Source organism: Geotrypetes seraphini, chromosome 7 (genome assembly GCF_902459505.1).
Source record: "Geotrypetes seraphini chromosome 7, aGeoSer1.1, whole genome shotgun sequence".
NCBI lineage: Eukaryota > Metazoa > Chordata > Amphibia > Gymnophiona > Dermophiidae > Geotrypetes > Geotrypetes seraphini.
The window spans coordinates 138,547,683-138,563,173 of NC_047090.1; positions in this window are offsets into that span (position 1 = coordinate 138,547,683).

The window sequence follows — 15,491 nt, forward strand, 5'->3', positions numbered from 1 at the left end:
GTGCTTGAGAGCTTTAATTTTGAGCCTAACAAATGTTTGGAGGTATTTTCCTGTTAGCTGCTAGGTTGAGCCAGGTAGTTTCTCCCCCACAGCTGTGCATAATTGATCACAGTAAAGTCTCAGCAGGGAAACGTTCTGAGAGCCCTTCACGTTCCCAGAGCCAAGGCTATCCAAAAGAAAACTTCTCCACAGACACGTGCAGCAGTTTCCTCAGCAACATTCCTGCCCCGATCTCCGACACCGGCTGACTTCTGATGACGCCTCTCCTTCTCACCCCTGGACCAGCAGCGGCAGCAGCCACGGGGCATTTGCTAGGCCGGCCCACTTTGAAAATATGAAGCAGGCCAGCCTAGCAAAAGCTCCAAGGCTGCCTGGCCTAGCGGATGCTGGACAGTGAGCAGGTAAGGGAGAAGGGGTACTACTGGACAGGGAGGAGATAAAAGGAGTGGAGAAGGGCTACTGCTGGAGAAGGGGAGCAGGGAAGGGGTAAAAGGAACGGAGAAGGGCTACTGCTGGACAGGGGGAGCAGGGAAGGGGTGCTGCTGGACATGGGGGAGGTAAAAGGAAGGGAGAAGGGAAGACAGACAGGGGGCAGAGAAAAAGAGAAAATAAGACAGACGGGGCAGAAAGAAAGAAAGAAATGCCTAAGTCTACACATGTATTCTAGCACCCATTAATTTAATGAGCTAAAAAACTAGTTATATTAATAAAAAGAGCCACGTAGCCTTAACTGGGTGGCTAGTAACATTGGGTGATGTAGAGGCCATTGGGTATAAGAAAATAGAGGGGGGGATGGTTTGGAGTGAGTAGAGGGGAAAATGTTGGGTGGTAACAAGGAGATTGAGTTAGATAAGGGGGCGGTAACAAGGAGGGATTTGTGGAAAGGTGGGAGTGGAAGGAGTGTGGAAAGAAGTAGGAAAATGAAGTGAATTGGCGGGGAAAGAAAATTATGTGAGGAGGAGCCGGAGAGAAGTACAGGAGAGTATGGCGCTGCCCTCTCTCCCAGCCCATTCGATTTTGTGTTAGGGGTTTATTGGAACATTCGGTTAGTTTGCTAGGTAGTTGGAGACTTTGGGGGAATGGTGGGGTGGGGGTGGTCGCAGCTGATGTTGAAGTAGGGCCTTGAGAAGAATATTTATCAGAAGGTGGATTAAAGTTTAAGATATATGATTGGTGAATTTTTTTAATATTCTTGTGGGCGGCACCGCCACAAGTTGAGGTGGCGTGATGACACCGTAAGTCACCAGAGGTGATAAGAGAAAAGGGTTGGGGAATTATGGAGCTAGTTTCGATACCAGATAGCTCAGGGTGGAGGGGGGGAATCTGAAATAAATGGTTGTAAACATTGGTTTACATGGTTGTATTTTCAAGAAAGTTAAGAAGTTAATATACAAGATAATGATAAATCAAGCTGCGGCCAATTTTTGCCCATTTATATGGTATCATGGAATGATTTAATATCTTGTGCATAGTAAATAGCGGGCTTGATAGTAAATAGGGGACAGCCTTGATACAGCTGAGGAGGCAAAATGTGTCGGCAAGTCCCGAGTCGATAGAATTTCAACATTAAAAGACAAGTGCCTGATTTTTTGGGCATTTTAAAGCATAATTAAAGTAAAAAGAAAAAATATTTATATAATTATTATGAAGAAAGATACACAAATATATAAAAAAGGATCGATGATGATTTGAGCAGTTTTTCTAAAAAAAACAACAAAAAACTATGAAGAGTTATTGCGCTCGACTCTGAGGATCCTAAATGGGGAGAAATTAAGACTGAATTTGCTTAAATTAAGTAAGGTTGCATTTTTCTATGATATTTATGTTTGACTATTAGTGCAATCAGAGAGTATAGTGCCGAATTTATAGACTTGTCAAAAGAAGAGCTTTAAATTGGGACACGTGTGTATAATCTGCATAATGACACCTTACTTGGGATTGGTAGATCATGAGAGCGTTTGAAAACCTGACGCCATCTTAAAGCTGTTTGCCGAAATGATTTTTGTGCTGGTTTTCTCCGGATGCAAAGGCTGTCTACTTAACAAGACCCTTGCCAAGTATTGTGATTCCTAGTCACAGTGGAGAACGTCCGATGCCGGAAGATTACAGCGAACTGCAAATGACTTTTATTGAACTCTTTAGAGATTTTGGAGTTTCAATATGCAAGTTCTGGCAGGAATCAGATAAGTGACTGAGAACTGCATGCTCCGGTTCTGTTTATAAGTCTTCAATTGCTTCAGCTATGGAAGAACATTGCTGGTTTTGCCAGCCTGAGCCTTATTATTACTATTATTTAAAGTGTAGGTTTTTGAAGAACAGATTTTCTCAGATGGTTGAGTTTTTGTACAGTTTTTGTACTGTTCTGTTTTTCCCAACTTTATGGGCTCCTTTTACAAAGCCGCGTTAGCAGTTTAAGGCACATAATAGCACGCGCTAATTTGCCAGCCACGTTAGCCACTACCGCCTCCTCTTGAGCAGGCGGTAGTTTTTTGGCTAGCGCGCGCTAAAAAGTTGGGTGCTATAAAGCCGCTAACGTGGCTTCCTAAAAGGAGTCCTATAATTGGGCCAATGATAATAAAGGTGGCTTTTAAAAGTAGCAACTGGACTTAGGGTAGCACTTCAGCCTTTGAGGCTCGCTTTGTTTAATCTTGCTACTTTAGGCTCTGCTTTGATTGATTATTATTTCAGTAGTGTAAGGATTGAGTTCACTCCCATTTATACTTTATTATAACCCTAGATAGAGGCCAGAACTAAATATCCAGGTCTAATTCAGCTCATATCAGCCTGTGTTTAAAGAAACGCTCACTACCACTGGCTGAATAGTGACTCGTGGATCTACTGTAATAGAAGTGGGCTGTCATTTGAAATGACATTGGAAATGTCAGTGACATTTCACATCATTGTGTGTGGTTAAGAAATTAAAACAATCAGAAGAAACATATTTTGAGGGGTTTTTTTTCATTTACTGATAAAAGTGCACCCTCTTTGCAAAGAGGACCCATTCTTTGCAAAGAGTGTTCACTGTTTGCAAAGAGGGTGCACTATCTGAATAGAGGGTGTATTATTTACCAATTGTGTGTACGTGCTTAAACCATTGTGCATTTGCACACATGCATGCATCCCTTTAGAAAGAAGCTACACTTTCCAAAAAAGAGTGCACTACACTTCTCCCTTGGTATTCGCGAGGGATAGGGGCAGAGCCGGACCGCGAATGGAGAAAAAACGTGAATAACTTCTGGTCTGGCTCTAACCCACCCCACCTCCCTCCCGCCTTCCCCCAGCATCCTGGCCTTACCTGGTGGTCTAGCAGGCTTTTGGGGCAGGAGCGATCTTCCTATGCTCCTGCCCTGTGCAGATCGCCAATAGGAAATGACTGCCGTGAGTTCCCGTAGTCTCTCGTAGGAAGATCGTTCCTGCCTCGAAAGCCCGCTAGACCACCAGGTAAGGCCGGGATGCCGGGAGAAAGGCTGGAGGGAGGCGGGAACGTCCAAAACTATGGTGTTTCCCCCCCCAAAAAAAAATTGCAAATATGTGAAACCGCGAGTGTCGAAACCGCGAATGGGGAGGGGGAAGTGTATTTGCAAAGAGGGCACAATCTTAATGCTTGTCTCTAAAATGAAAATGAAAACTAACCAAAATAAAATAAAATGAACAATTCTGCAAACAACATAGAAAATGAAAATGCTTGGGTTGCCCATCCTGAAAATCTAAGTCCTTACCATAATTTGGGAATATGTATAAAATATGTGAAGAGCGTCACCATAACTGTTATTTTCTTTTATCTGTCTTTGGGTTCCTTTCCAGATCTCTTGCATTCTGTACCACCTGCTTTGGATAGGTGAAAGCCCTTCCAACTTCTATATCATATGTCATCCGCCCTCCCATATTGCTTGTTTCAAGTTTCAAATTTATTATGACTTCATATAGCACTTTTCATTTCCAAAGCAGTTTACAACATTACAATGTTAAAAAGTTAAAAACATTAGAATTGTGGGAGTTATAAACACATATACTGTACATAGTTACACATAGGGTTACCATACATGTCCGGGAGTCCGGATGGCTTTTCAAAACCCATCACTTTGTCCGGGTTTTGAAAAGCTTTCCTTCACGCAGTAGAGCATCTGCGCATGCACGGATGTCCTGCCCGACGAGAGCAGGCAGCGGGAGGCGGGGATGGGGTGGGATTGGAGGCAGGGCGGGACCAGAGCTGGATTGGAGGGTGGGACCAGGACGTGACAGTGTAGGGATGGGTGGAACTGGACAGGCCTTGGGGGCGGGTCTATGGGTCTGTATTTTCCAGATGGAAAATCTGGTAACCCTAGTTAGACAAATCTAATAAACAACTACACCTGATACAAAAGGGAAGAGGGCAGGGTTACATTGCTATGAAATAAAAAGGTGGTGAAGAAAAGAACAAAAGGGCATACTGCAGAGTTTAAGTCAAGCTCAAGGTCTAGGTCTCATATGCTTCCTTAATATATACAATATTTCTGGGCCCAAAACAAGCTGATGGCCGACCCACTCACTTAAGTGTCACAGATCTTACCCTTACTCCTACTGTCTGCCTCAGTGTTATTATTAGACCCTAGATGTTATTATTAGACCCGTACCTATGTCAGCATCACAAATAATATTTGAGCATCGCAAGAACATCAGCAGTGGCAGTGCATTACTGTGAACAGCCTCACTCTGAATATTATTATTTTGTTTTCCTTCTGACTTCCTTGTGTTTTATTCCAGATCTCCTTTTCTTCTGTACTATCTCACTCAACGGGCACGCAAATGGCCAAAGTTCCACCTACGTCAGCATCATAGATGGTATCTAAGCATCATAAAACTCCAGCTGTGGCATGTGTCACAGTGTCACCCCGTGCTGGTAAAGGAAACCCTGAAGTGCCCAAGAAACGGGGATGGAGGTACAGACTGGACTGTAGGAGATGCAGTACCAGTAGACTCCTTTACCCACCAGTTCTAAAACTGGTAAGTTAGTCAAAGCCTGTTCTAATCTCCCTAAAAAGCCAACAGGGAAAGAGCATGAACTACCAGTCCCAGAATGCCCCACGGTGGGAGCAAGGCAAACCAGGGCTGGAGTGAGTAGGCTAATTAGCCCAAGTGTTTTCCCTAGACAGTAAACCATAGGGAAAAGGCAGGAACTACTAGTCCCAGCATGCCCCAGAGTTGGAACAAGGCAAACCAGGGCTGGAATGGGTAGCTCAAGCAGCTCAGATGCAAGGAGTTGTAATCAGTCCAAAACGACCCTGAGAGTGGATAGCCTGAACAAGGGGAGCTCAGGTAATTGGAATGCTAATCAGTCCCAGGAAACTGAAAAGGGAGTGGTTAGTAGGAAGCAGGGAGGTCCCCATGGGAAGCTCAGCCTAGCTCCCAACTACAGACTGAATGGTGCTGAAGAAAGTCTACTCCAGCACAGGGCTGGAAAGCAGCAAGCAGTCACCTCACCCAAGGCTCAGATACAGTCCTATCATTTTGATCCTACTTTTTGTTATGAGATTGTTATAATGGAGCCTGGAATTGTGGAAGCCCCAGAACCTTATAGCATGGAGTTTGCAGAGTGTGGGGGAGGGGTTGACCTAGAAGACATGGAGGTCAGCTAACTGCTGCCATTGCTGGAACAGAGCTTGCTGAAAAGAGAAATACGTTTTGAAGGTTTTCTCTGCTGAAATTGTTTATTAGAGCTGATTAAGACCCAGCTATTGTTTTGGTTTTGAACTGGGTTTTTTTCTTCTGTTTTGAAATCTCTGGCTTGGGGAAGAGTTTTTCCTTTTTCATGTTTTCCCCCAAGCACTGATAATTGGACACTGGGGCACAGCAGCTGAGTTACAAGCCATTTATGTGTTGTTTTCCATTGCTCATGATTTACCTGGTTTTCATATTTTTGGACAAAGCCAGAAGCAGCAGAAAGAATGACTGTATTGAATTTTGTATGATATGTTTTGTGCATCATTATTGAAAGTTTATGAAACTGTAATAAGTGCTGAACTGTGTAAACCAATAAAGCACATTTTCTTTTTCCACCTTAAACACGTGTGTTTACTGCCTTTACTCCACTCCACCTACTCCATGCCTTGCCTTACCACTCGGCTGAGGCCCGTGTGCTCCAGGATAGGCCCCAGCTAGGGCCACGTCTGGTTGCACATGTCACCTCAGGCATGCACCAAAGTATGACAAAGGAGTTTGCTCCTTAGTGTACTCTTTTGTGCACCTTCTGAGTGTATCCACGATGGGGATTGTGATTGTGGGTGGGGTTCCCCATGGGATCAAAGCTTTTTACCGCTCCTGCAGAGCAGTAAAAAGCTTTGTTCCCATACTTGTGGTAATCAGTATAAAAGTTTACCCATTCCTGCGGTTTTATTGCGGTTTGCTGTGGGAACAGGTCACCGTGTCATTCTCTAATCTGTATTCCTGAAATTTGGCTAACGTGAATGAATCTAGTTTTGGTTGCTTTCCAAATTATTCTTTTTTTGTCAAAGGTACTATGTAGCCATCATCAACACTAACACTTTTTCTGTATGCATGCTAACATTCCTTTGTCTCATCAGTGGTTCTCATTTTTTGTCATGCTTCAATATTCCATATGTCTCTTCCTTCCTTGCTTTAATGTTACACCTTCTTTTTTTAAGTCCAAATCTTTTTATTGAAAATTAACATAAGAAAGATAAGCATTCGGCAACAACCACAGTTCACAAAAGTCTGGGATATGGTATATGGCAAGTATATAGACATATCAGACGATCAAGAACACGTTGCATTATACATATAGAAGTATTTTTAAGGAATGCAAATAAATGTCAATGGGAGACCAAAGAGTCTGTATGGACATCATCTGTCAAAGTTGTAATTTTTCCGCTGCATGTTGTTCAAAACGTTTGTATAAGCATAGTGAATCCCACTAGAAGGTGAACTTCAGCTGTGATGCCGATTTCCAATGTTGGAGAATTTGTTGGATACCAACCGATATAATATCAATCAGCTTGTGTTCACAACTACAAAATTTAAAGCATGGATGTAAAGACCGCATTATGATAATGTCAAAGGAAAGATCTGCAATACAATTTGAAATCTTACATATAAAGGACCAAATCTGGATCCAAAACGGTTGAATCTTAGGACAGGAAAAGAGCATATGATTAAGCATCCCTTAAGATTGCATACAGTGCGAACAAGTATCATCAGAAGTTAGTTTTGCATTTTTCTTTTTACAGGGAGTCCAAATTGCTCTCCACATTAAGAATAAAAGTGATTGAGACATACTAGCTGATAATAAGGGTCTATTAATTTTAGTTAAGATCTTTGGACCATTTAGCTACAATATCTGAGGAAGGGGTATAACAGGAGTCTTAGTATCTTATAATAAAAGGACATTGCTTTTTCTATAGAGATAGTCAGGTTACTCCAGTTTGAGAGACATGAAGTTTCAGTAAATTTAAAATCAGAAAGGAGGGAAGTGAGAATGGACCATTGATGTCATTTGGTCGATAATGTCAGAAAGTTTACACAAAAATTTGGGAAAGATAATAATTCTGATCCATGAAATAAAGATCGAACCTGCCAAACACCTTCTCTTTGGAATACCGCAACCCAATCTCTTATGGATCTTCTTGCCCCCCCCCCCCCGAAAAAACATTCAAACTACAACCTAAAAAGAAACCATGGTACAATGAAAAACTTATCCTCCTCCACCGACAACTTCGTTCTACTGAACACAAATGGCGACAAATCCGGTCAAACTCCCTCCTTTAATATAAAGAAAAGGCCACTCAATACAAATCTGCTATACAACAAGCTAAAAAAGAATATTATTCAAAATACATAACTACAGCTCACAACTCTTCAGCACTCTTCAGTATAGTTCGATCTCTATCTCCTTATTCAAATAAGAAACCTCCTCCTTTATCTAAACAACCATCTGCTTCAGAACTTGCAAACTTCTTCGACAAGGAAATCAGGTCAAACTTAGGACAATCCACACCTACACTACTCCTAGATCCTTTTGACCAGACAAATCTTCTATCTTTCAGTACTTTCTCTAACTTTAAACCCCCATCTTTAGCAAACCTTTTCAAAGTCTTCCAATCAATAAATGCTCCCAATAATCCAATAGAAAGCATCCCCCCTTCAATTCTCAAAAAATTATTTTCTATTTTTGGTCCATTCATATTGGAAATGGTAACTAAAAGTCTCACTGCTAATCTTGTTCCTAAAGCTTGGAAATCCGCTCTGGTCTTTCCGAAACTAAAAAACCATAATCTAGACACTACATTACCAGCAAACTTCCGTTCCATTGCTAACCTCCCTCTTATTTCCAAACTTACAGAAAAAAATCACCAGCTCACAGAATTTATCGACAAATCCAATACGCTTCACCCCCATCAAACCGGCTTTCGTTCTAATTACTCCACTGAACTATCCTTAATAGGTCTCATCACCACTATACACTACTTTCTTGACCATCAAAAATCTGTCCTTCTTATCTCTCTCGACTTGTCCGTTGCTTTCGTCACCATTGATCACTATCTTCTCATTGATCGTCTTAGGAACTGCGGCATCACAGGCTCAGCCCTTTCATGGTTTACTTCTTACTTCAATGAACTTAACTTCAAAGTTCATTCAAAAGAGGAAACCTCACCAACTATAATTCAAACTTACGGCGTCCCTCAAGGCTCCATTCTCTCTCCTTTACTATTTAATATCTTTATTGCTCCTCTTCTCACTCTAGCTCAGTCTATCGGCTTTGCGATTTTCGCATATGCAGATGACATTCTACTACTTCACCCTGTTGATTCCTCAAACATACACGAAATACAAGAAATTAACTCTGATTGGCTCCACATAAACAAACTCTCCCTCAACATCAATAAATCCTGTGGTATACTTTTCCCGATTAAGAACAACGAAATAATAAAAGGAAAAATCCTCATTAAGTCTTGTCCAGTAAAAATTGAATCAAAAATAAAACTGCTTGGAGTAATTATAGACAAAGATTTAACCTTTCACGACCAGATCAGCTCCATTGTAAAAACCTTCTTCTATAAACTCCGGCTTATCCGTTCTCTAACTTCTATCCTCGAAACTAAAGCTATCACAACCCTTGTTCATTGGCCATCTCTCATCTTGATTATTGTAATTCTTTTTATAATGGAATTCCCCAAAAAGAATTACGGCATCTACAGCTCATCCAAAATACGGCAATAAAACTTATTCATAAGATAGGGAAATATGATCATGTTACTCCCCTTCTGAAAGAAGCCCACTGGCTACCTATCACACACCGTAAACTAATGCTAGTCTTTAAAATCAAACTCTCGCGTCTTCCACCCTTTCTGGATAAACTCATCATCCCTCTTTGCCCTTCCCGGACTCTCAGATCAGAACCTACTATCTGTCCCCTCCATCAAAGAATTCTATTACACCAGGAAAACTAACTTCTCCATAGTCGCCCCAACTTTATGGAATGCCTTGCCATCCCAACTCCGCCACGAAAATCTTCTTGACAAATTCAAGACTAAACTAAAAACATTCTTATTTCAAGATGCATTCCACAGCTTCTAAACTTCTCATTCTCAAAAGTCTGCCAACCGCTTTTAAGAAGCAACCCAATCCCTAATGTTACATCCCTTCTCCCTTCCTTTTCTTTTTATTCTTTTTAACTCTAAATTTTTTTTTTAACGATATAATTAATCTACCCCCTTTCCCTTTTACACCCACTTTCATGTTTGTCTTTATAAAATGTCTTTTAATGTTCACTCTCCCCCCTTGCATAAGTATTATTTTAATCTTTTACTTTATTTTAGCATTGTAAACCAGCTAGATACTTGTCGATGGTCAGTATATTAAAAATAATAAAACTTGAAACTTAAACACAATTGCTACCAAAAGAGTTTTAAGTTTAATCGAGGTATGAAAGCAGCAAAGCATGTAAAAACTTTGCAGGAAGGACTCTCCTGGATCTTGTTTAACTTTTTATTTTAAAATATTGAGACTTCCGAAGGGAGCGAGTCATTTTCTAAAGTTAATATTTTCATAAGCGTCGTGCTACAGTAAACCTCCCCCAGCTCAGGCATTTGAGCACAGCTGCTCTTCAGTATTGTGAGGTCCCACAACATAAACTGAACTGATATCATCGCCATCAGAAGGTCATAAAACTGATTTATTACAAATATAACTCTCATTTGTTTACAGCTTAAATTTTTGGGTCCTGGATAATTAGCACATTAGCAATCTCTCAAAGTGAGTGCTTACAGGTGCTGGCAACTGTTGCTCGCAGATAGTTTAAATCGGAAACCAAATATGAAGAGCATAATTTTGTCTTCAGTTAAACAACTGCTGGATGCAATGTATAAACAAGCTCTACAAAATGCTGCCTCTGGAAGGGTTATGCTATTTGATAATACCTTCTCAGTGTTGGGAGAATAAATACATTGTAACCAGTGGCATAGTAAGGGGAGAGCGAGGGGTGGGGGGGAGCGGTCCACCCCAGACACCATCTTGGTTGGGGTGCCGGCACCTGCCCTCCTCTCTGCCCCCTGCTCCTTCCTCCATCCCCCACTACAATATGCATGCGCCCCTTCCCTCGCACCTCTTTAACATTCGCAGTGCGAGCGGAAACCCCAACCTGCTGCTCACGCCAGCGTCGGCTCTTTCTCTGATGTCACTTCCTGAAACCGCCCCTAGGCTGGTGCAAGTAGCAGGTTGGGGTTGCTGTTCATACCAGGCACATTAAAGAGGTATGGGGCTAGGGAAGGGGCAACCACGTGTGGCAGGAGAGGATGGGGAAGGAGCGGTTGGGGGTGGGGCAGAGAAGAGGGCGGGGTTGGGCGCCTCTCACACTTGCCACACCACTGGTTGCAACCTCTTCCTACTTTCTGTTCATGCAAAATAGCTTTTTGGGGGGGTCAATTATTTTTATTCAAATAAGTGCCCCCCTTTTATCATGCCACATTAGGGTTTTTATTGTCGGCTACTGCGGTAAAGGCTCCAAAGCTCATCGAAATTCTATGAATATTGGAGCTTTTACTGCAGCATCTGACAATGAAAAACCCCTAACATGGCTTGATAAAAGAGGGCCAAAGAGAATTACAAAGAATATTCAACCATCTGAGATATAGGATATAAGATATGACATATATGTGGTATAGGATATAAAATGCATGTAGATTGTAATTAAGATTTGCTTCAACCTATATTGTATATTGCTTCAACCTATATTGTATATTGCTTCAACCAACATGTATATTGACTCTTGCTTGGCAAAGTATCTTTGAAAAATCTAAGACATGTCAAAAATGTGAGGGAGATGCCCTCTTTGTAAAATCTGCAGCTGCTGGAGTCTAAAGATTCTTTCCCCTTGGCGCAACCAACAAAGGTAGATAGTGATCGCCCTGCAAATTGGTAACTGGTACTGATTTAAGATGTTTTCAATAGATCTTAAAATAAATTCATTTTTAACCTGGAAAGGATTTTAACCTTCAGAAGAAAAGGGAAACCAAGGAATATTACAAAATAGCTGCCGTTCCTTCCCTCACCTTTTATTTCAAGGTCAATTGTACCTGGTATATATCTAAAATAGAAATTCTGAAAAGAATCATTCCCTGAGGCAGAACCTAGGTATAGAATTAAGCCTAACTTGAATAACAGCGGGATCTGGACAGGCCCGGTTGTCCCTTTCCCCCACATACACCCCATCCCCCACTATCCCCCAAACCACCCCGTTTATCGAACAAATAGACCACACTCTCATTCTCTCCTGATGAGCCCCAGCCGCCAGTAGCTCGAGATAACCGCCCTCCCGAGCTACATAGCAACATTCCTAGCCTTCCTATAGGGCGGGTGGGCGGGAAAAGCTGACTCAGAAGACCTAGGAAGACGCCAGGTCCTCTGACGTCCTGGCTTTATCATCTCCCTCAACCGTTCGTCCCGTGCCCCTCCCCCTATGGCTAAGCCATTCAGCGGTGGGAAAACCCTGCCAACCAATCTCCTCCCAATACGTCCTCTTTCCCCGCCCATGCTCAAATCCAAATGCACCTCAACGAGTGACAACATGGGTCTGCCAGGGGTGGGGCGCATTATAGTCACCCATAGAGATGGGCTGTTGGGCTCTCCTTAACAGCAGGATCTGGACAGACCCAGTTGTCATTTTTCCCCACACACACCCCATCCTCCCACTATCCCCCACACTACCCTGTTTATTGAACAAATAGACCACACTCATTTTGGATAAACAGCCGCAGCTCTGTTTATTAACAACAAGTTAACCATTAATACTCACAGAACAGTTTCCCGAGCTACAAGCATAAGCCATACATTAATAATATTTGGCCCATCTCCTGCAGTAGTGGCGATTTTTTGGGCCATACCCGCAGGCACTGACCGAGACTGACCCTTGACGTCACTGGGTCCATCTCGTATTGGATTTAATTGAGCCGCCACCACGGTAGCTGCCACAGGGCATGGCCAAAGGGGCTCCCAACACGGGGAAAAGGAAAATTAAACCGAAGAGTTCTACACCAGCCATTTCTTGCCCCATGGATAGGCATCTAACATTAGCAACTGGAAACTTTGCTGTTGCACCAATTAATATGAACTCTTCCTTGTCGGGTGCCTCTATGGTCCCCTCGAATGATCTCCTCCCCTTCATCCAGTATCTGGTGAAAGTAGGAACATTGTTCCTGCTATATTCCCCGAACAGGCGGTAGCCTCCACTCAGACTAATAAGCTAGTATATTCTGAAATACCTAAACTTTTGTTTTTTTCAGGTTTAGTGGAGGAACAATCTCCTACGATGGAAGCACAAGATATTACCCTTAAAGATTTGTGGTTATGTATTACTAGGGTTGAAGGGTTTCTTAGGTCAACGATGAAACAAATGGGGGACTTTTCACAATCTGTTTCTTGTAAATTAGAAAATGTGGATTCCAATTTAAGTTGTTTGGATAAACGTTTAAATGTTACAGAAGCTCAATGTAATACATTACAAGCTGTCTCAGTCTCTGCTGTTAAAGATTCTACTGTGATACATGCTAAAATAGAATCCATGGAAAATATGAATACAGCGAGAAATCTCCGCTTGGTCAATTTCTCTGTAACTCATTTATTATCACCTGAAATATTGTTAAAAAAATATTTTAAAGAAGTACTGGGATTGCCCAATGCGGATAATTTTCCAGTAAATAATTATTACTATGTACCTCAAAAAAAAAAAAAGAATCCACCAAAGAGGAGGACCATCTGGTCACTACAGAAATTAATTTAACTGAATTCTTGGAAGATACTCAAGATGTGATTCAGAGTCAGTCTACCTTGGTGATAACATGCATGAATGAGATAGATAAAATGTTAATCATTAAACTTTACTTTAAAAATAAGTTAACTAAATTTTGTTGTGACTTAGTCAGGATTTTCCCTGATGTCTCCAGTGCTACTCAATGCAGAAGGAAAGAGTTTTTGAGGTTAAAACTTAGAGTTCTGGCTCTGGAGTCATCTTTTTTATTTAAAATTTCCTTGTAAATGTTTAGTTAAGTTACATGATGTTGGATCTGTCTTCTGGGATCCCATTCAATTACAACAATTTCTAGTTGCTCGTGAGCAGAAATGAGTATTATTTTTCTTGTAGGTTTCATCCCTAAGTTATTGAGGAGGAATGTATCCCTAAAATAGTAAGGAATGATACAAGGTTCGCGTAGGTGAATTGAGAATTATTTCCTTTATCTTCTTTATTTTTTTTTTTTTGTTGTTGAAGTTGTATCCAGTCTCCCCCTTTAGTGGGCTTAAAAAGGATTTATGCATGATGTATTTTGTATTTTGTTTGTAGATTCTCTTTTTTTCTTTATATTATTGGATAATGTATTATTCAAACTATAATAAAAAACTTATTGAACTGAAAAAATAAATAAATAAATAATATTTGACTCCTACCCTGCCATGCCAGAAAGGGCCTGGGGGTGGCATATCCTTCCATGCCCCTTTAACCTGGGTCACACTGGGCATGGTACCTCATCGGCCCCTGCTCATCTCCCGATGAGCCCCATATAGGGTTATCAATTGTCCGGATTTCCCCAGACATGTCCTTCTTTGTTCAGATGGGGGATTACATCAACGAATTGTCTGAACAGGAACATCTGGAAGAAGTAGGAAAGCATTTTTTTAGGAAAGTAAGTAAAATTAAGAGGAAAAATATGAACTGAGTAGACCTGATAGCAAGGTCTTTTGTGGATTATTTCCAGGCGCTTTACACTACCTCAATACATTCACAACCAGCATTAATAACATCTTATCTGGAGGATGCAGGTCTACCTCATTTCACAGAGGAAATGTTCCGCATGTTTAAAGCCCCACTGCAGGCCACTGATCTTCAGCATGCAATTAGACATATGAGATCACATAGGGCACCAGGCCCAGATGGCGTTTCTGTTGAATACTATAAGATGCTCTCTATTCACTTATTGGTTCCTTTGGTAGCATATTATTCTCAATCTATGCTCAAAACTCCTTCACTTCTGGAGCCAATGGAGCACTGTAAACCGGGTAAAGACTTGGGGCACGTTGATTCTTACCATCCCATCTCTTTACTCAGTGTCAGTATAAAATTGTTATCAAGGGTTTTGGTTGATCGTCATGCTGTCTTTCTCCCTCAACTAATTAGCAGATGGGTTTTGTTCAGGGATGCCACTCAGTAGTAAACATTCGCAAGGTTCTTCTCTCAATGGTCCACTATCAAAGTCAACACATACAGGGTATGTTGGTTAGTATAGATGCAGAAAGAGCATTTGACAACGTGGAATGGCCATATCTTTTTCAGATATTGCAGTATATGGGCCTACAAGGGTGGTTCATAGGAAGCACACAAACATTGTACGCATCACTTCAACCTGCCTTATTGGTAAATGGGGTATGTATGTCTACATTTCCGATTACAAAAAAACTCATTTTAACATTTTAACACTAGCAAATTAATGCAAAGCATGCCTGGATGTCATTAACATGGACAATTAATGCACTCTTGTACATCTGTCTGTCTCTTTGTATGCTATGGATAAATTTGATGGAATTTTATAATTTTGTTATTGTGGACATCTTGGTGGTAGAAGTCTCAAAAACATAGCATTTCCTAGAATAAGTACACCAAAGAATAGTGGTGCTGAGTGTTAGTCTTGGAAATACTTCTTTCTAACCTTTAGGCCAGCAAGAGACTCCTGTATTTCCTGGATATGTCATCTGAGAGAGGAGAGGAGGCCATGAGAATGTAAAGTAAAATCAGGCCTATAAAAGGCTGCTTTATCTTTTGGAGGAAATGACAATTTAGACCTTCTGTGCAGTATCTTACCAAATAAAGGTAATAGAATATGTGCTGCTGTATGTTGGCTTCCTATGAAAGCACTTTGAGCCAACAAAATAACTGTACTTCAGATGTAGGGATCATTGCTTCCCTGGAAAATTATCATTTTCAGTAAAGGGAAAGTAGAGGCACTGAGGTA